Source organism: Macaca thibetana, chromosome 18 (genome assembly GCF_024542745.1).
Source record: "Macaca thibetana thibetana isolate TM-01 chromosome 18, ASM2454274v1, whole genome shotgun sequence".
In the NCBI taxonomy this organism is placed as follows: domain Eukaryota; kingdom Metazoa; phylum Chordata; class Mammalia; order Primates; family Cercopithecidae; genus Macaca; species Macaca thibetana.
In genome coordinates this window covers 70,227,501-70,247,842 of record NC_065595.1, presented here as the reverse complement: position 1 = coordinate 70,247,842, position 20,342 = coordinate 70,227,501, and the positions used below count along the sequence as shown (strand labels likewise).

At 41.7% G+C, this 20,342-nt stretch overlaps 1 long non-coding RNA gene across 1 annotated transcript; it reads left to right on the top strand.

Moving 5' to 3' along the window:
* Positions 1-1,929: 1,929 nt before the first annotated feature.
* On the top strand, positions 1,930-19,520 carry LOC126941143 (uncharacterized). The gene is made up of 4 exons (XR_007721102.1): positions 1,930-2,131; positions 18,016-18,246; positions 18,555-18,969; positions 19,337-19,520. It is a non-coding gene; the product is annotated as an uncharacterized LOC126941143 (long non-coding RNA).
* The last annotated feature ends 822 nt before the right edge of the window (positions 19,521-20,342 follow it).

Genomic DNA, 20,342 nt, shown 5'->3' with positions numbered 1-20,342 from the left:
AAATCATGAACATAGGTGGAACCCCAGAATTTCCTCTAAAAATCAGAAGACTCACAGCTATGGCTTAGCCTGAAAGTACAGCCAGCCAGCAGATTCACCAAGATGTTTCAACACTATTCCGGACAAATACAATTCTCAAAAATGAAACCGGCACATGGCTGACCAGAGTTTTACAAGAATGGTCATGCAAGAAAAATCCCTCAAACTAACAGCCCCCTGAAATGTTCAAGCATAAGTATAAACCATGTTGGTAATGGCTGATTGTTACTAAGACCTCCCTGTCCCACCTCCACAGAGAAAACCCCCCAGATGCTCTGGAAGAACAATGGCCAAGCAAAATTCTCCCGGAGGACAGAGTCTGTGGCAGTCCTTCTGGGTGACCAGGTAATTTACTTTGTCACCACATAGATTAATCAGCAAATTAACATTTATGAGCATTGTCAGTCATTTCATTTACTTCATCATCCCTGTAGAAGCCTCCAGTCTCAACCAACAACATGCAACATGATCTTGGCGATTTGTTCAGCCTTCCTCCTTTATTTTTTTTTTTTTTTTTTGAGATGGAGTTTCACTTGTCGCCCAGGCTGGAGTGCACTGGCACGATGGCTCACTACAACCTCTGCCTCCTGGGTTCGAGGCATTCTCCTGCCTCAGCCTCCCGAGTAGCTGAGACTACAGGTGCCCACCACCATGCACAGCTAATTTTTCTACCTTTAGTAGAGACGGGGTTTCACCATGTTGGCCAGGCTGGTCTCGAACTCCTGACCTCGGATGATCCACCCTCCTTGACTTCCCAAAGTGCTGAGATTACAGGCATGAGACACCATGCCCGGCCTATTAATTTAATTTTATTTTTTTTTTTTTTTTTGAGACAGGATCTCATTCTATCACCCAGGCTGGAGTGCAGTGCAGTGGTACAATCACAGCTCATAATAGCCTTAAATTCCTGAGTTGAAAGATCCTCTCACCTTAGCCTCCAGAGTAACTGGGGACTACAGGTGCATACCACTATCCTCAGCTAATTTTTTTTTCATTTTTAGTGAAGATGGGGTCTCACTATATTGCCCAGGTTGGTCTCAAACTCCTGCCCTAAAGTGATCCTCCCACCTCAGCCTTTCAAAGTGCTGGGATTACAGGTGTGAGCCATTGCACCCACCTTTTTTCTCACTTTGAAAATGTAAAAAGTTAAAACAGAAATAGGGGAAAAATGAATCTCACCCAGAGGTAACGGGCTCCAAGAACAGTGGCTCCAAAAACTCTCTCGAGATGAGTGATGGACTTTTCCTCTGTCTCCTCGTTGTGGGGGGCGGGGGCAGTGAGTGAGTTCGCAGTCGTGCTTGTATCCTATTACATGGGATGCCTTTTGACGTGTGGGATGACAGGTGTGTGTTATGGAGGCAGAGATGCTGGTAGTGTCCTGGGTACTGTTCCCTGGAGCAGAACCTGAGAAGGGGATGTTTGTGCAAGACATTTATTAACGGAGTGCACTCACGAGAAACATGTGGGGGTTGGTGGGAGCCGTATCTGGAAGGGAGGAAAGAAAAGTGAAAAAGGATGTGGTCTCCGATGCAGTCGGGCTTCAGCCTGAGCCCATGGGGCCTCTGGGGAATAAACCGTACCACAGAGTCTGCTCAGTCTTGGGGCATGAACGCAAGGTGGGTTTTTTGTTTGTTTGTTTGTTTTCTGTATTTTTTTTTCCATAAAGCAGTCAGTTATTGGCCCAGCACTACAGGAGAAGATATAAAGAGCCTAGGTCCGTTCAAGGGGAGGGACTTCCCTATCCCGGGGACACTGGCTCCACTTTTCAGCCACCTGCCCAAGATGCCTAGGCCTGCAGGAGGGACCAGAGGCAGATGATGTAGACAATGATGATGTCACAGAGACAAGTGAGAAATAATGGAAGCAGCTCCATTCCCCCGGCAGCTGTGCAGAGAGGCCTGCAGGTCCGAGCCATCAGTAGCAGCCCCTGGGATATCCAGGACATCAGCACATAGAACCAGTAAAAGGGTCCTCCCTCATAGCGACGCATGTCATAGACTCAGATTTATACAGACAAAAGCTGAGTAAACCATGAAAAGAGTCTCTGGTATTTTCAACAATATCACCACAGAGGAACCGTATTGATTTCCTTGTAAGTATTTAGAATTTTCTCTCTCATTTAAAATGTCATATCCGGTTTTTATCATCTCTTTTAAATTTGTAGAAGAGCATTTCCCAAACTCTACTAAAGTGACAGATTTCCATATCCATCTATCCCGCCAACATCCAGGCATGTGCAGGGTACTGGGAGAGACAACAGGTCCCATATCAGGGGACTTCACAGTGTGATGGGGATATTCAACCTGCACCTGCAAGGAACAGGTGCAGGTTGAATATCCCCATCCAGCTCTTGGCTATTCCAGTCATTTAGGCTCCTGTCTTTCCTGGAGGAAGCCTGGTAGTATCTCCTGGGAACACTGGGTCGACTTTTCAGCCACCTGCCCAAGATAGATGGGAACAGGGGCCAGATGATGTGGACAATGATGATGTCACAGAGAGAAGTAAGATATAAAGGAGACGACTTAGCGGGGGTGATGTGCTGGGTTCTGAAGAAGATGAGAAATACCAGGCCAGGCTGTGCTTTGCCTCTTGGCCTCTCCATTTTCCTTCCTGACTTTTTTCAGCCACAGTGAATCTCTAAGACCTAGTTTTGGCAGAAGGAAGTACCAGAGGGAGCTGAGTTGTTGAACATTATGTGCGATCACGTAATAACTGCAATCAGAAGGGAAACACGCAGAGTTCTGGAGAAAGAGAAATTTGCGTTTGTGGACACCTGCTGGGAGCTAGGCACTTTCAAACAGTTCCTGTCATCTAACTTAAGTATCGTTACTCAAGTGTTATTTAACTTAGTATTATGCAGAGAAGTCGAATAATTAGAAAAGTGGCGTGACTTATACAAGCAACATAACAGCTAGAATTTAAACGTAAAACTGCCCGATTCCAAATCCACACTCTTTCTACTACAAGGCCTTGCCCCCTCCTCTGGGCTACACCGACATCAGAGTTGCAGGGGAAGAGGCCATGTCTAACGAGAGCCTCCTTTACACGCCAACCTAGTCATGGTCACGGTGGTGTGATGACTGAAGACAAAAAGGAACCAGGATGAAAAATTTGTCTCTGAGGACCCAGAGTAATAAAATCCCAGAATAAGGAAGGCCTTTAGCGGATATATGGCCTGCTGTCCCGTTCAGTCTAGAAAACGCCTCCTCAGGGTCCTGCAGACGGTCACCTCCCTCTGTGGGAGGACGTCCAGTGGGAGGGGCGCCACTTCCCCAGGCCTCCCTGACCCTAATGTCAGAAGGTGGTTTCTTAGCTTGAATCAAAATCTCTCTCCCTGTGTCTTCTCATTGCTTCCTGTTCTTTTCTCTGGAGCAACACAATGTAAACAAGGTTATTTTCTTTTGTGCACATCAGAATTTCATATTCAAAGGCCATCATCAGCTCTCTTGTTAGAAGGGGTCCGGGCTGAACACCCTCTTTTCTCTCAATGATCCCAGCTATGACACAGTTTTCTCACCTTCAACATCCTGGAGGCCCAAGACTATTCACATACGCCACATATATCTCTAATCGCATCCTGTGATTATGACTTGGATAGAAGATAAACACTATTTCCATAATGATGAACGTAAGACATTTGAGATTTTTTAATTTTTAGAGTTGTTATTTTGAATTTTTTACCTTCTTAAATCTAAAAAATACTCCCTTTAGAACTCTTCATTTCTTTCCTAATTTCTCTATCCTACTCTCAAGCAGGATCCACCTGCCAAACGCATTGCTCATTAGGCTGTGATACCAAACTGCACAGGAAAAGCTTAATCTTCAAGAACCTGTAGCTGTCCTCCTAGACATCCATATCTCCTTGCCCTAACCCTTTGATTTATGTTACTGTTTTTAAGTCCCATTTTCCAGGCATTTGCTAAGCCAGTAGAGAACTGGGCCAGTTTCCAAAGTCCTGCTAAGAAGTTAATGTTGAATAAAATTTTTTTCAATGCAGCAATTGATCCACCATCATTGCCTGTTTGGGCTTCCCAACCACAGCTCCAGGCAATCAAGGAGAAGGTTTATGCCATTTAAACATCTCCCTTCCAGCAAAAGAATCTGGATTGCTTTGTCAGAAAAGTAAAAAAGAGACATGTCCAAATTATAACTCATCTCTCTACCTTCAGCCCTATCAACTATTTTAAGTATCATAACAACTACTCACCAATTGCCACAAGTCTCATTTTCTCAATGTGATTTCAGTCACTTGGTCTTCAAAGATTATTTTACAGAGCAGCAGACAGGTCCCAGACCAACTCTGTTCATTTCTCAAACTCCTGTTCCATGCCCAGAGGCATTCCCTTTCCAATGACTAGACAGGGGCTGGGGACATTTAGAGGCCTGGGTACATTATCTCAAGGCTGGACAACTATGAAGAGTCAACCCAGTCCCAGAGCTCCTTGCAGAATTGGCTGAGGCCGCTGTTGCAATCCCATTGAGGTTCAAATATTAATACCTCCTGGCCCAACCCAGTCGTCTCACCTCCAACAGGTGTTGTTCCTCAGCCTTAGTGGGAAATAGTGTTATTTCCCATTAAATCAGCTATCTGCATGTAAATGTCACAGTCTGTTTCCCGTGAAAACCAAACAACTATACACACACACACACATACACACACACACACATATATACACACACACATATATGTGATAGAAGAAGGAAAGACATTCAAAGTTGTAGGTGACCTAGATTGGACACATATAGTTGCCTCTTATTGTCGGTGGGGGATTTGTTCCAAGACCCCCCTCAAATACCAAAAGCCATGAATGCTCAAGTCTCTAATACAAAGTATTGCATATAACCTATGCATATCCTCCCATGTGCTAACTCAGGGGAAGACCACGAAGAGCCTGTGTTCTCTTTAATATTCATTTTATTCTTCGTTTTAAGGCATTTGCCTCAAAACCCTGCAAGGTTTCTCATCACTGCCAAATTGGAGCCTGTGAGATTCTTCGGAAGAACCATTCATATTACAAGTTTATATTCAAGTGTCAGTCACTGAGGGATTATTGGGGGCAGTCTGACTTTTTAATGATCGCCATTCTAACTGGTGTGAGATGGTATCTCACTGTGGTTTTGATTTGCATTTCTCTGATGGCCAGTGATGATGGGCATTTTTTCATGTGTCTGTTGGCTGCATAAATGTCTTCCTTTGAGAAGTGTCTGTTCATATCCTTCACCCACTTTTTGATGGGATTGTTTGATTTTTTTCTTGTAAATTTGTTTAAGTTATTTGCAGATTCTAGATATTAGCCCTTTGTCAGATGGGTAGATTGCAAAAATTTTCTCCCATTTTGTAGGTTGCCTGTTCACTCTGATGGTAGTTTCTTTTGATGTGCAGAAGCTCTTTAGTTTAATTAGATCCTATTTGTCAGTTTTGGCTTTTGTTGCCATTGCTTTTGGTGTTTTAGTCATGAAGTCCTTGCCCATGCCTATGTCCTAAATGGTATTGCCTAGGTTTTCTTTTAGTTTCTTTCAGGGTTTTTACAGTTTTAGGTCTAACATTTAAGTCTATAATCCATCTTGAATTAATTTTTGTATAAGGAGTAAGGAAGGGATCCAGTTCCAGCTTCCTACATATGGCTAGCCAGTTTTCCAGCATCATTTATTAAATAGGGAATCCGTTCCCCATTTCTTGTTTTTGTCAGGTTTGTCAAAGATCAGATGGTTGTAGATGTGTGGTATTATTTCTGAGGACTCTGTTCTGTTCCATTGCTCTATATCTCTGTTTTGGTACCTGTACCATGCTGTTTTGGTTACTGTACCCTTGTAGTATAGTTTGAAGTCAGGTAGTGTGATGCCTCCAGCTTTGTTCTTTTGACTTAGGATTGTCTTGGCAATGCGGGCTCTTTTTTGGTTCCATATGAACTTTAAAGTAGTTTTTTCCAATTATGTGGAGGAAGTCATTGATAGCTTGATGGGGATGGCATTGAATCTATAAATTACCTTGGGCAGTATGGCCATTTTCACCATATTGATTGTTCCTATCCACGAGCATGGAATGTTCTTCCATTTGTTTGTGTCCTCTTTTATTTCGTTGAGCAGTGGTTTTTAGTTCTCCTTGAAGAGGTCCTTCACATCCCTTGTAAGTTGGATTCCTAGGTATTTCATTCTCTTTGAAACAATTGTGAATGGGAGTTCATTCATGATTTGGCTCTCAGTTTGTCTGTTATTGGTGTATAGGAATGCTTGTGATTTTTGCACATTGATTTTATATCCTGAGACTTTGCTGAAGTTGCTTATCAGCTTAAGGAGATTGTGGGCTGAGATGATGGAGTTTTCTAAATATACAATCATGTCATCTGCAAACAGGGACAATTTGACTTCCTCTTTTCCTAACTGAATACCCTTTATTTCTTTCTCCTGCCTGATTGTCCTGTCCAGAACTTCCAACACTATGTTGAATAGGAGTGGTGAGAGAGGGCATCCCTGTCTTGTGCCAGTTTTCAAAGGGAATGCTTCCAGTTTTTGTCCATTCAGTATGATATTGGCTGTGGGTTTGTCATAAATAGCTCTTATTATTTTGAGATATGTCCCATCAATACCTAATTTTTTGAGAGTTTTTAGCATGAAGGGCTGTTGAATTTTGCCAAAGGCCTTTTCTGCATCTATTGAGATAATCATGTGGTTTCCGTCTTTGGTTCTGTTTATATGATGGATTACTATTATTGATTTGCATATGTTGAACCAGCCTTGCATCCCAGGGATGGCAGAGACACAAAAAAAAAAAAGAAAATTTTAGACCAATATCCCTGATGAACATCGATGCAAAAATCCTCAATAAAATACCAGCAAACTGAATCCAGCAGCACATCAAAAAGCTTATCCACCATGATCAAGTGGATTTAATGTCTTAATGAACTATTTAGTTTATAATTAAGAATTTCTTGGCATTGCATGTTGAATCTGTTGAGATTATTTGGAGAGTTATGAGCTTTGCAGGAGATATTCATAACTTATTATATATCTAGAATGGGTTAAAATGGATTTCTCACCTTGAGGATAAACATTTATGCCTTCATTTTCAGTAGCGTAGTAAAATAAAGACAAGGGAGAAATAAGGGGCTTGGTTTCACTCCTGCCTGCACCTCTAAATTGTTCTGCAAACTTTTCCAGGTTACTGTGCTTCCTGGCGTCAGTTCGTATCTGTGGAATGAAGAAGGTGTCCTTGATGTAATTCCAAATCTAACACTCTATAACTGTAGGATGACATCCCTAGCCCTTTTATATAATTGTTGTAACTATTAAAGAATAAAAGCATAGAACAGGAAACGCCTAAAAAGACTGCTTCTACAGATGAACTATGGAAATACCTCCTTAGTGACACTTTAAAACAATCTGCACTGTACTAAGAAAACAGCACTTTGAACTATCTGTAGACATAGCAACTAACAGGATGTCTGCCACACAGCACCAGCTGAATACGTTCTTGATAAATGAGTAAATGATTGTTACGTGAATGCATGTTTCCATTCCTGTCATTATCCTACAACAACTCCAAAGGGAATACAATAAATTCTATCCAATGAATGAGCCCATGTCTCAGATATTTTACCTTCATCTGTTTACTAATCTACCTCACAAAAAATGATATCCTTGTGGAAAATATTTCAATAGAGAAATAATATCCAACTGTGATCTAAATGTTTTAATTAAGCCAACATGTAGTTTAAATTGTTGAGTTGCTGATTAGAGCGATCTTTTTAACTTGTTTTGGAGTGAAAGTGCTTTCAAAATGCTTCCATAAGAATTGGAGGGCTGCAAACATATGGCCTATGTGGTGAAATCCAGCTCCTGTTCTTAGACTTAGCCAAGGACAGTTTTTAAAGGGATTCAATGTTTGACATTTTGGTGGGTTCAGCATAAATGCAGAGGGTTGGGGCCCATCTTACACCCAAGGGTGTTCTTACACATATTTTAATGCCTTCACTTTGAAACTGACCTGATCTCTTCTCACTGGCCTCGTGGGATGGGTTTTGCTGTCTCCACAGTCTCAGCTTCGAGTCCCAGCTCCACTACTGACTGGATATATTTTCTTATCCATAAATTGTAGATAACCACAGGAGATTATTATATGAGGTTATACCAGTAAAACGCTTAGCAAGGTACTTAACATATATTAATGATTTCTATGAATATGTTTGCACAACTTGTTATGATTATGGTAAAGCATATCATTAAATCCTTGGAATTATTTTTTAATCTATTAATAACTTTAGATGATTACTAGAAGTTCTGATTTTGAAATTTTTAAGTCTACATCCCCTCTTTTATAAACTGATACACCATCAAGTAGATTTTTGTGTCTAAGATGTAATTATTTCCACTGTATTTTCAAATATCCAACTGGAAAGATCATGGAGAAGTATTGCCCAAGGAAGCTGGATATCCCAAAAGCTGGGAGCCAAAAAATAATACAGAGATAAATATCTTGTAGTTGAATACTGACTAAAGAAATGATAACATATCAGTGTACTTAAAACACTGTAGAGAAGCAGAGAAGCTAAAAATGAACTGCTTCATGTGTGAATTCTATTGCTACTCGGAAATGCATCTAAGAAACATTACATGAAAAGAGCAAAATATCAAGGACTCTGAACCACCACTGTCTACAGTGGGCTGTCAAGCCAAGTGTAGTTTATGCATCTCTCCACAGTTGCATTGTTGCCTACAGTCCCACAAGGTGCCTTCATGCTCCATGGCAGCCGTAAATAACAATGTCTTCAATCACACACCTATAAAAGCAAGGCAACTAAGAGTTCACACCCCTCAGGGCTAAAGGCCTGGATTATCCCATTGGTCAAACCACCCAGACCCACTGAAATGTTGGTTAGTGGTGAAGAATCTTGAATGGGCAGTAAAGAAAGAAAATGGTAAATACTAATTTGGGTCCCAGGACCAGCTGCATGAGGGGACCCTGTAGCTTGGGTTACAGACCCCCTTTCAATCTTTACAAGAGACTGCAAATGACCCTCTCCGCTTTCTGGGAAAAAGTGAGGTCATCTTGTTCTCTGGCCATTTACTTTGTAAAGAACAGAGGTGTGCCAGGTTGCTTAAATCAATTCTCCAAATGTGGTACTCAAATAGCAGCACATTTTCTTACTGCATCTGTTCTCTGGATGACAGTCTTCCCCCCAATTCAAATAAATCTATTACAGACTGAAGTATGAAAATCAGGTACATTTTTGAGATCCTAAGAAAAAGCGAAGGGAATCTCATAGAGAAGTAGAGAAGTGAAGGGAATCTGCCTGCAGCTCCAGCCTGGATCTCCAGATCTCCAAGGCTCCCCATCTCGACTATCAGACTGTGGGGTACTTTCATTGGAAATTTTGAGAAGCACAGCCTGAGGTGTTGAAGATAATGAAGAAAGAAAACTCAGAGGACATCTCTGAAACTACACAGCCAGGCCTAGTGGAGAAATGAAGTAGGCTCCACACTGTCTGAGCCCCACACAGTCCATGGTCTCTCCCCATCTTACTGGACCATAAGCACCCTTCATCAGCAGATGCCCACGACTGCCTCCACTGATGCCATTATCCCCACGGTGCAGCTTCTCTCTCTGCCTTCTTCTCCATCTAAGTCTTTCCCTTCTTCCTCTTATGATACAACCCCTTTGTTTTTACTGATTGATCTTATGACATATCCCTTTTGTTTTTACCAGTTGACACATCTGACATTTTTTTCAATGTAAAATGTTGAAAAAAATGGATAAAATGTGTTCCTGCCACTGGATTACACATTAATTTCTGAAGTCAATCTTCCTGATGTTACCAAGAATCTTTTAGGACATTGAAAAAATGTCAGATGTGTCAACTGATAACTACTCAATAGGCAACCTCACCACAGAACGGCTGAAGCACCTTGTAAACAAATTACATCTCATATTCGGACACTGTTGGTTAATGCCCCAAACTGGGCCAGTCAGTTTGAGGCAAAGCACCTGGCCTTTGTGAGTATGCAGCTTGTCTTGAGAAAAGACACTGGGTGTACATAAGATTCCCAAAAGTTCCCATGATGTGCAGACATGTCACCAGCATTGCTCTAGTGAAGAATTCTTTAGAGAAGTGAGAGGTTTGTAACACCAGCTGCCATCTGCATACACAGTGCACCAGGCACTGTGCTGAGAACTTTGCAGCCGTGATCTTATTTAATTCCTCTTAAACATTCAAGTTGAAGTTGTGTCCTATTATATTTTACATCATAAATGTCATTATATCAAAAAACATTTTTTCCTGTGCAAAATATATGTTGTACATATTCCAGTGAATAAACTTTTAACAGCTTCCATAGCATCCTCAGATTTCAATATGATTTTTAAATACCCCACTTAGAAGAAATTTCACGTTTCTTTCATCATACTTTTAGTCAGCTTAAATCACTATGTTTTTAACTATTCCACTTGCACGGAAAAATACAAAGTGATGAAAATTGCCTTTCTAAATATTTCTCCCATTGAGGAACAATTCTCAAGTTTCTATTCTTCTAGAATTCAAAGAGTTTTCAGTATTCAGGAGTATTTTCCCCATTGCTGCAAAATTCGTCCTCTTCAATACTTATTTTTTAAGTGAGCACAAAATGAAACAATGGTAGGGTTAATTGATTTTGATAGACCCACCAAAAATCATCAGCAAACATTTATGACTTTCCATTGAAGACAATTCCATCAACGTGTTGTTTCCAAACATCTTTGAAATACCCAGTGATCCCTCCAGTAGAATCTCTTATGAGACATAAAAACTACTGGCACAGAGAATAATTGAGTTTTACTTCTATCAATGAGCATTATCTAATGTTGCTTAGAGGTTTTATGAAACCAGGGAATCATCCATTCCCATCTGTGTTTATTCCTGAAAATTGCGGCCTTGGTGTTATACAGAGACCACGATTACACAGAGAAGGCCTCAGGGGAGCAAACATGACTTCATCCTTTGAGGGAGTGCCACAGCTCACTGCCACATGCACAGAGGATTAAAAGGCAAGTGGGGAGACAAAATACTGTGATTAAAAAAAAAAAAGTACAAAGAATTAGCTCATCCAATGATGAAGACAGGACAGCAAATGCCAGATTAGCTTAATTGAGCATGCAAAATTAGATGTTCACCTTGATGAACGTAATTATTACAATTTCAAAACTGCAAATGACCTCAGGAAAAGAAACCTAGAACAGTGTCATTCCCAGTTGAAAATAGCAACAACAACAACAACCAAAAAAAAAAAGCAAGCAGAGTTACCCCCAATATAATGCAGAGCTGGTGACATGGTTTGGCTGTGTCCCCACCCAAATCTCACCTTGAATTGTAGTAATCCCCAGGAGTCAAGGGCAGGACCAGGGGGAGATAATTGAATCATGGGGTTGATTCTTGTGGTAGTGAATAAGTCTCACAAGATCTGATGGTTTTATACATCGTGTCCCCTGCACAAGCTCTCTTGCCTGCTGCCATATAAGGCGTGCCTTTGCTTTTCACCTTCCCTTCTGCCATGACTATGAGGCCTCCCTAGTTATGTGGAACTGTGAGTCCATTAAACCTCTTTCCTTTATAAATTACCCAATCTTGGGTACATCTTTATTAGCAGCATGAGAACAGACTAATACGGCTGGCGATAGAATGGACAAGACTCTCATTGCACCTTTCTGCCTTCACGAGGCAAGACCCACAGCACTCACACTTTCATAGATTCTGGCAACTATATCCTAGTCCTGCAGCTTTAGAGATGCAAGAGCTGCACCTCTGATCACCTGGCCTGCTTTTGAGTTTTGGCTGCAAATACTAACACTCAGGGCTTCTGACTACTTTTCTTTCCCCCCACACATAAACTTGCTACATTTCTTCCCCACCCCACTGCTTGTCCAGAAAGCTACAAATCTTTCCAGAAATATCCATATGGCATATCTCTGAAATCAGTCAGCCAGAGGTCAGTATGTATCTGTGCTTTAACTTTATGATTAGTGCCCTAAAAATATTGTTATATTCTGCATTGGGTAAAACACGCCCCTGCCCCTGGATTTCACATTAATTTCTGAAGTTAATCCTCCTGAAGTTACTGAGAATCTCCGTGTTGCTAAATCCAATGGAATCTGGTCCCTCCTCATCTTACTGGACCATCTGTAGCTTTTGGCACCACTGACTATTATTCTCTCTCTTTGAAATACCACCTTCCTTTGGTTTCCAGGAAACTGCATTCTCTTGGTTTTCCTCCTGCATGTCCCTCTCAATCTTCCTTGCTGGCTCATCCTCCTCCACTCAGTCATTAAATGTTGTAATTTCTCAAAGTTCATTTATAGTTCATTCCTTTCACACTCTATCAATACCCATGGCCATACAGAGACTCCCAAATTCTTTTGTCCAATCTTGATTGCTCTTCTGAGATCCAGAGCTATATAGCTAGATGGATGTCTCTAGTTGTCTCTATTGGGATATCAGAAAGACATGCTTCAACACTATATGCATCTAAATTCATAACATTTCCAACAATAACAACCTTAGTCTGCTTCCAGTGGTTCCTCTCTGAGTGAGTAAAACCACCATCCACCATTTGGAGATGCTTCAACGCTGGCAGTCAATCCAGTCTTTCTCTCTCTCTCACTGTGTTTAAATGGTCCCTCTCCCAGTCAAGGGAGATTTTCCTTCCTACGTGTCTCTGTCTCCATCCTCACCACCACCCTCATCCTAGAAACCGTGCCTGCCCATGCCTCAACCTCTTGACTTGTCTCCATACTTCTGGCCTGTCTATCTGTGTTTGTTCTCCACATGGTGGACAGAAAGTTCTTTACAAAATGCAAATCTGATTTTATCACACTTTGCCTAAAATCCTTCCGCAGCTTACCCCAGCTCAGAGCCCACAGGCTCTTCATGGTCTTCTCCTGCCTAAGTCATTCGCTCCATCTGTACCCTACTCCCCTCACCCCAGGATATCCAAGCACCAGCGACACCCAGTGCTTTCAGCTCATCAGACACATCACTCCTCTCCCCACCTCCACCACCTCCACCAGGCCTTGAAGACATTTTCCCTCTACTCAGAAGGTACTCCTCATCCTTCGGCAAGTTGAACCCTATTTCTCCTTCAGATCTCAGCTGAAACATGACCCCTCCAGAAACGCCTTCCTGAGTGTCCCGTCTAGCTCAGCCCCTCACCGCGCTTCCCTGCTCGGCCTATCCTGGCAGCGCTGGCCACTGCTGGGCTTCCGCACTTGCTGTGTATGTGACTGCGTGTTCCTAGGCTCCACATCCTGGGGCTTAGGAACCACTTCCGGTTTCATTGTTTTCTGTACAAATCACTGTGTAGCTGGAACCTGGCATATAGCAGGCACTTGACAAATATTCACTGACTAAACATCAGTCAATGATTTCACCCTTTTTATGCAAACTTTTGCAACAGGCTGGATTATTCAGGAGGGATAATGTGTTCTTATTAGTCGAGTAGATTTCCTCTCCTCCCCTGCCTGGTCCTCAACCAGCCTGACTTCAGCAATGTCACTCATTATCTTCTAGAAGAGAAAACTTACTCCTAGAGATAGACAAGAGGGCAGTTTGCTCTGCCTACTTACAGGTCATGCTAGAAATGTTTTTCTAGGAAAGGTACTGAAACCCCTAACAAAAATTAGTTTGTGGTTCATCAATTCACATTGTTTAAACGCCTCATGAGAATAAACAAGTGGAAATAAGCCACAGCTATTTTTGTAACTCACCAAAACTAGAGGTCACAGCTGTGCCCCAGGGCAGTCCTGCCCAAAGCTACTCGCTTTCAACCTCACATGAGTCACCCTGTGACGCTGGAAAGAGCAAAGTCTTGACAGAGATTCCAATTTTTTTTTTTTTTTTTTTGGCCAAATGACTAATAAAAGGTCACCTTGTCAAATTTAGCCTCAGCAACAGGCAATAAATTTGTAAGTGTATTGTTGAATTAAGTTCCTGTTCTTAAATTCAAAAGGATAGATTTGTCACCTTAAAAAAAAAAAGATTTTAATTTCAAAAACAAGTGATTCTCTTTATCCTCTGAAAAGATTCCTGGCAAGTTATCTTTGCCAGGGCAACAAATACATGGAGGCCTTCATGTATTTTCCAAAACTGAGCAGGTCACTGATCAAAGTTCTTCACTGTAGACAAACGGATGGTGTATTTACTATTGCTTATACAGATACTTGTGTTTAAACTCATTGGCCTTTAAATATTTGACCCCAAGAAGAGGGCGTCTTTTCTTTGTCAGGCTAAAAGTTTTTAAACGTAGAAAGATCAAATAAAGAGAATGGAAATGTTCAAAGATTAGAAGGGATCCAGATCTAGCCACAGTGAAATTGCTCAGCACAGGGACATCTAAGAAAGCATGCTAAACAATTTTTTTTTAATTCTTCATTATTACTGCCATTACCATATTTGAAGTTTGTCCATAAACGCAAACAACAAATATAGAACATTGCATCACATAGATGTTCTTCATAGCCTAAGAAAGTAGAGCTGCTGGACTTCTCTTCATTATCAAGATTTACTATTACAGGCTTTACACTTTCAAATTTGTTTGTATCCGTTTTACCAATGAGGAAATCGGCAGCCAGAGAAGTTGGTTTGTTTAGCGGTTCCCAGAGTACAAAGAGCACAAAAAGCTGAGCAGGCACCATGGTGCCTGGGAGTGTGGACTCTGAAGACACGTCGTTGCATGTGTTCACATCCCCGCTCCATCATCCATTGTGTGACCGTGGGCAAGTCCAATGGCTACTCTAAGCCTTGGCTTCCTTGGCTATGAAACACAGATGATAATACTGAGCTCGTACCATCATTTTACATTCTAAGTGAGATAATGCATAGCAAGCACTCGAAACAGTGTCTGGCACATAGTAAGCTCTTAAAAGCTTTAGCTGTGTTTCAAAATCAGCTGGAGAGCCCACTCAAGATTAGGATACCTAGGAACCTCCTCCAGAGATCATGATTCACTAGATCTGGGTAAGAACCTAGGAATCTGCATTTTAATAAACACTGCCTGTGAGTTGGAAAACCACTGTTAGTGCAGCCAGATGTATCTAATTCCAAAATTAATGTTACCTCACCAGGAAGCAAATTCTTCAGTCCGTTCCCATTTTGTATTGGTATTCCTATGATTTTCCAAAGGGGCCACGTGTTACCTCAATTTAACGCCTTCCTAAGTAACATTTCATCTACATTGCTTTGAAAAAAATCACTTTTTTGCCTCTTAGATGCTCTCTTAAGTCACAATATTTTCCATGATGTTGCCCTTCATTTTTAGAGTCCCACAGACCTGGCATGACCAGGCCCTCGTGTCCTTCCATCGCGTAGCATCAGGGACTTGACTCGTGTCCTCTCTAGGCTAGAACCCAGTCTCCAAAGCCAAGCCCATGTCAGAGAGAGCTGAGTGTTCAGGGGTAGCTGTGTTTCAGGCCAACTCCAATTTGGTTTTCTTGTTTCCATCCCCAAACCAGGAGGCCTGCAAGCCCCACATATCAAACAACTGGTTTGTGGAATTGGTTGTTATTACAGGGAGATAACCGAGCTGCCTCTTGAAACATGAGGTTCTTAAACCAATGGGGTATCATACATACCCAGTGCTTTCTGGAAAAGTAAAGTGTACGACTCCATTTTCACCATGTCGTTTTGGAAAATAGACCTCAGAAACCAAAGGCAAACACTCAACATTCCAATCCAACTCCATCATCTTCCATGATACGGGCAGTGAAGTCACATTTGGTTAGGGCTTTAGTTGCTCTCCAGGAATGATGAACTCAGCTTGATAACAGATGTTCTAAGAAGCTAACAAAAGCTACCAAGAAAATAACTTTTTTCTGGTATCACTGTATGCACCTTTTTCAAACTGACCAAGTGATCGGACAATATAAGAAAAAAGCAGTGGAGTGATTCCATATTGTAAGCCAGATATTCACTTTGAATGAAGCTCTTTGAAGCCCTTAGTAGCTAAGTAATTAGTCTTCTCCTAAATTCTTATAAAATTTCAAGACAACAAAACGCTATGCAAGATGTCAGAACAGCAAACAGCCTCAAAGTGCTGTAGTTGGGATAACTGGAAAATAAAAAATAAGAATTCATTCATCTTTTCTCTAATTTATAGTAAATTCAATCGTGTTTACATATTGGAAGACTTGTACTTTTTTCTATTAGTAAAATATACCCCGAACGTTTCATGATCTCCCGCTCAAAGAACCTAGAGTATGCTTAAGTACTTTGTGTTAAACAGTACCATGGTGTGTTTCTTTCCTCTACCATTTCAGTAAATCCAACCATTGCACCTGTGCACAGGTGTGAAGAGAGAAATCAATAAGTGAGGCTTCTTTCCCGAAGGCCCTTCCCCTCCTCACCCATTAAACCCAACAGCTGAGGAGTTGTCAGTCTGTACTGAGACATTCTATCAAAGAAAGGATAGAACGTTATTAAAAAGTGGTAAATATGGAGATTAGGAACCTATGTAAACAAGGATACATAAGATAATGTGAAATGAGAAAAAGCAGAATAAGAAAACGAATAGTTACTGATTAAAACGATGTTAAAAACCATACAGCGTGCACGGTTACTGTCAGGAGACCACAATTTGTGCTCTTAAGCCATTGGTTGGAATATGATCTGCAGCGAAAAAAATTATATGTGTATGTATATATAAACCCTTCAGCTCATTCTTATAAATTGGCCCAGTGAAAACAAGAGCAGCAGTATATATAAAGATAAACACACACACCAAATATACATATACACATTATATATTACATTCTTGTAAAAAAAAATTTCAATGACCTCTGAGTCAGAAGGAAGGAGCTGAAGAACACATACGTGGCTGTGATCTCGAGGTGGGATTGGGGGCAGAGGGCATTTATTAACCTTTGTCACAGCCTTCAGTGGTACAAGAACCTGCTGCTCCCGGGTCCTCTCATTTGAAGACACCCACCGCCTAAGGATGAAGAGAAGCTGCTTCTTGCAGATCTGAGGCTGATTTCCCAACTCCCAGAAGTACCCTTTCCACAGCCTGTTCCCCAGACCCAGGCCTGTCCCCTTAGACCTGGTCCCAAGTCAAAACCAGCTGGTCCTATTTTAGAAGACAATACTACTTCTTCCCTTGCCTTGTATTACCAGTGGCCTAGGTTGTCTGATGCTCCTCAGGGTACAGCCTTATTCATCTCTGTGTGTCCCCAGTGCCAGACATAGCACTTGTTACAGAGTTTCTGTTCCATTGTATACAGGGAATTATAGAGGGCAATAATAGACACCGGTGAGATGGGGGTGGGGTTGAAAAATTACCTATAGGGTACAACGTTCACTACTCAAGCGACAGGTGCACTAAACTCCCAGACTTCACCACTACACAATATATCCATGTAACACATCTGCATTATACCCCTAAGTCATAAATCTATGAGGTACATACAAATTACATATATATGCATCAAACTAAATACATACATATATTTAAACACAGGAAACTAGAACTGATTATTTTACAAAACGAAGTTACTCCTTATCTTCATGTGACTAATACCCTTCAAATGGTAGGATTCTTAAAACATAACATTTTTACTTTCTACAGAAAGCACAGAAACACAGAAGTGTTTTTAAATGATTAAAATATTTTGCAGGAATGTACTCTTTAGTCCCAATATCAGTAGGGAAATGTTTCTATACAACAGTGAATTCATAGCATAGCATTACACACAAAGGTCGAAAAGAATTAGGATACTCTACATGTACTAACATGAAAAGATCTTTAAATGTAATGTTGTCTGAAAACAAAACGCAGCAGTATAACTAGGGCCTTCTGTCATTTTTAACTAAGGTAAGTAAATCATGTATTCAGATGAATGAAAATAAGTTTACAGAGGTCTTGCATAATTTTAAGTTCTTAAAACAGCTCCCATATACACACACATAAATCTGATCATATCAATAAAAATACAGTATGAGAGATATCCCACTTACTCAACAGGAATTCTTGACCAAGACTACAAATGTAGCCCATTTGACATCGAAAACATTGGGACTGGTGTGAGAGTGAGGAAAATGGGGAGAAAAAAAGAACTTTGAAGACAAGGATTTGAAGTTAGCCTGAAGCATGGAAAGGAGGAAAGGCAAGCTTTCTTCAGTGAGGACAGTGTCTGATAGAGAAAACCAGATCCTGAGGAGGGGTTTCTCCAGGAAGAGAAGGTCAAAGTTGCAGGTAGGCTCTGGAGACAAGGAGCTCGCACACAGTGAAGATGGCAGCCACATTGAGAAATCACTCCAGGCCGAAGGACATGCACCAAAGGCGGGAAGGGTGGCACCGTGGGCTGCAGTACTGGACAGAGCTTCGCATGGGCAGGGCCCATTGGAGGGATGGGCGCAGGTGGGGCTGAGAAAGCAGCATGGGGCAAATGCTGCAAGTATGGAAGCCAAGACACGAGCTTCCTTCCAACCACCAAAGGGCAACTCACAAGCAAAATTCTTTCATAATGCTTCACCATGTTTTTCTTTTTTCTTCTTTTTTAGACAGATCTCACTCTGTTGCCCAGGCTGGAGCGCAGTAGTGCAGTCACAAACTCACTCAAACTCAAACTCCTGGGCTGAAAGGATCCTGGCACCTTAGCCTCCTGAGTAGCTGCGACAACAGGTGTGCACCATCATACCTGGCTACTTTTTTGATTTTTTGCAGAAATGGGATCTCCCTATGTTACCCAGGCTGGTCTTGAGCTCCTAGCCTCAAGTCATTCTCTTACCTTGGCCTCCCAAAGTGTTGGGATTACAGGTGTGAGCCAAGGTGCCTGGCCACCTCACCATTTTTGCTGACTGAATCACTTGACTAACCTAACCATAGCTTGCTACTGAAGATGCTGGCAACCTAGTAGACAATACATCAAGATGCAATGATGCTCCATGGAAATGCAATACCTTCCATCCAACCAAGGTAAAAGTGTCAACTAAATGCTAATGTCTCCACCAACCACAGATGGGGTTTGCAGGAGCAATGGCTGTAGGGACACTGAGATTTCACCCTCCAAAAGGCAGCATCTTCCGGTGTCACAGCTAGATCACCAGCTACCCACAGACAGCCTGAACTCCAACAGTCTCCCTGCACATGTGCCTTTAAAAGTTTTACTGGCATTATTGCTTTTTTACTTCTGGTAATTGCTTTAAAAGAACAAAGCTCTTTGTTTAAGGGGGGCCCAGGGATCTTATAATTGCCACGAGGCACATGAGAGGTTCCTAGACTTTCTAAACAGTTTCTCTTTTAACATTAAATATTAAGTTCCTAATGTTTGGCCAAAATGTAGATGCTCCCTAAGGAGGGGGAAGTGATGCTATCAGGAAGATCGTGTAGACTGGTAAGAGATCCCTCCCACATTGCTGACTTCAGAACCGCATTTTGACTACAGAACCACGGCACCTGAGGAGGGGTGCCAGCCACCCTGTGCCCATGAAACCACGATGTCTTGCCAGAAGCAGGGCACACTCTGGCCCCAGCTGCGTCAGGGGCTTCAGACTCATTAATACTATTTTCTATGTTAAAATAAATGATGACGTATCCCTTCACCTGCAATGAATCACATCGAGTCAGTTCTTCAACGAGTGTTTCCAGAATCTTTAGAAAGGGCTCCAACCCAGCCAGTGTAGGTGCTCACTGTCCCATGGTATATTTTTCCCCAGAATTTTCCAGCTGTAACTAACAGTAATTTCAGTGACATTAAATACTGTTACAGGAACTTTCCAAATGTAGAGGACCCTTTAGAATGAAGCCTTGAGCATGAGGGGCAGACCCCCTCATCCAACCACCACCTGACTCTGTGTGAACCGGGAACTGTTAGGTGAGCCCATCAGCTTGAGCGGACGACCCAGGCTTGCAAAAGGGGAGACTGGGGAAAGCTTTGCCTTTCTCTTTCCGGGGGAAGACCCATTTTTAAAATAACAATGTCCTATTTTCACAGAATGTCTGTGCTGTGATAAAAGGTCATCTGCCTACAATGTTATGATACAGACCTCAAACCTACAAACATGAGGAACTTCTGCCTCTAGGTTAACTGGTTACCCACTGTATAAGACACATCACACACAGTCCAGGAGGCGGAGTTTCTGAGATACCTAGAAACAGCTTAGAGGCAAAGTGACAAAGCAGCAACAACAAATAAAACCAATCTTCTCAAACTGGCTCTCGCTTAGGCCTAACTAGTTATGCACTACTTGAATAACTAGATCAAGTTCCCTTGAGCTGTCTTTTATTTTAAAATGCTATTGTAGGGCTGACTCATCCACTCCTTATCATGCCCAGTGTACTGTTCATAT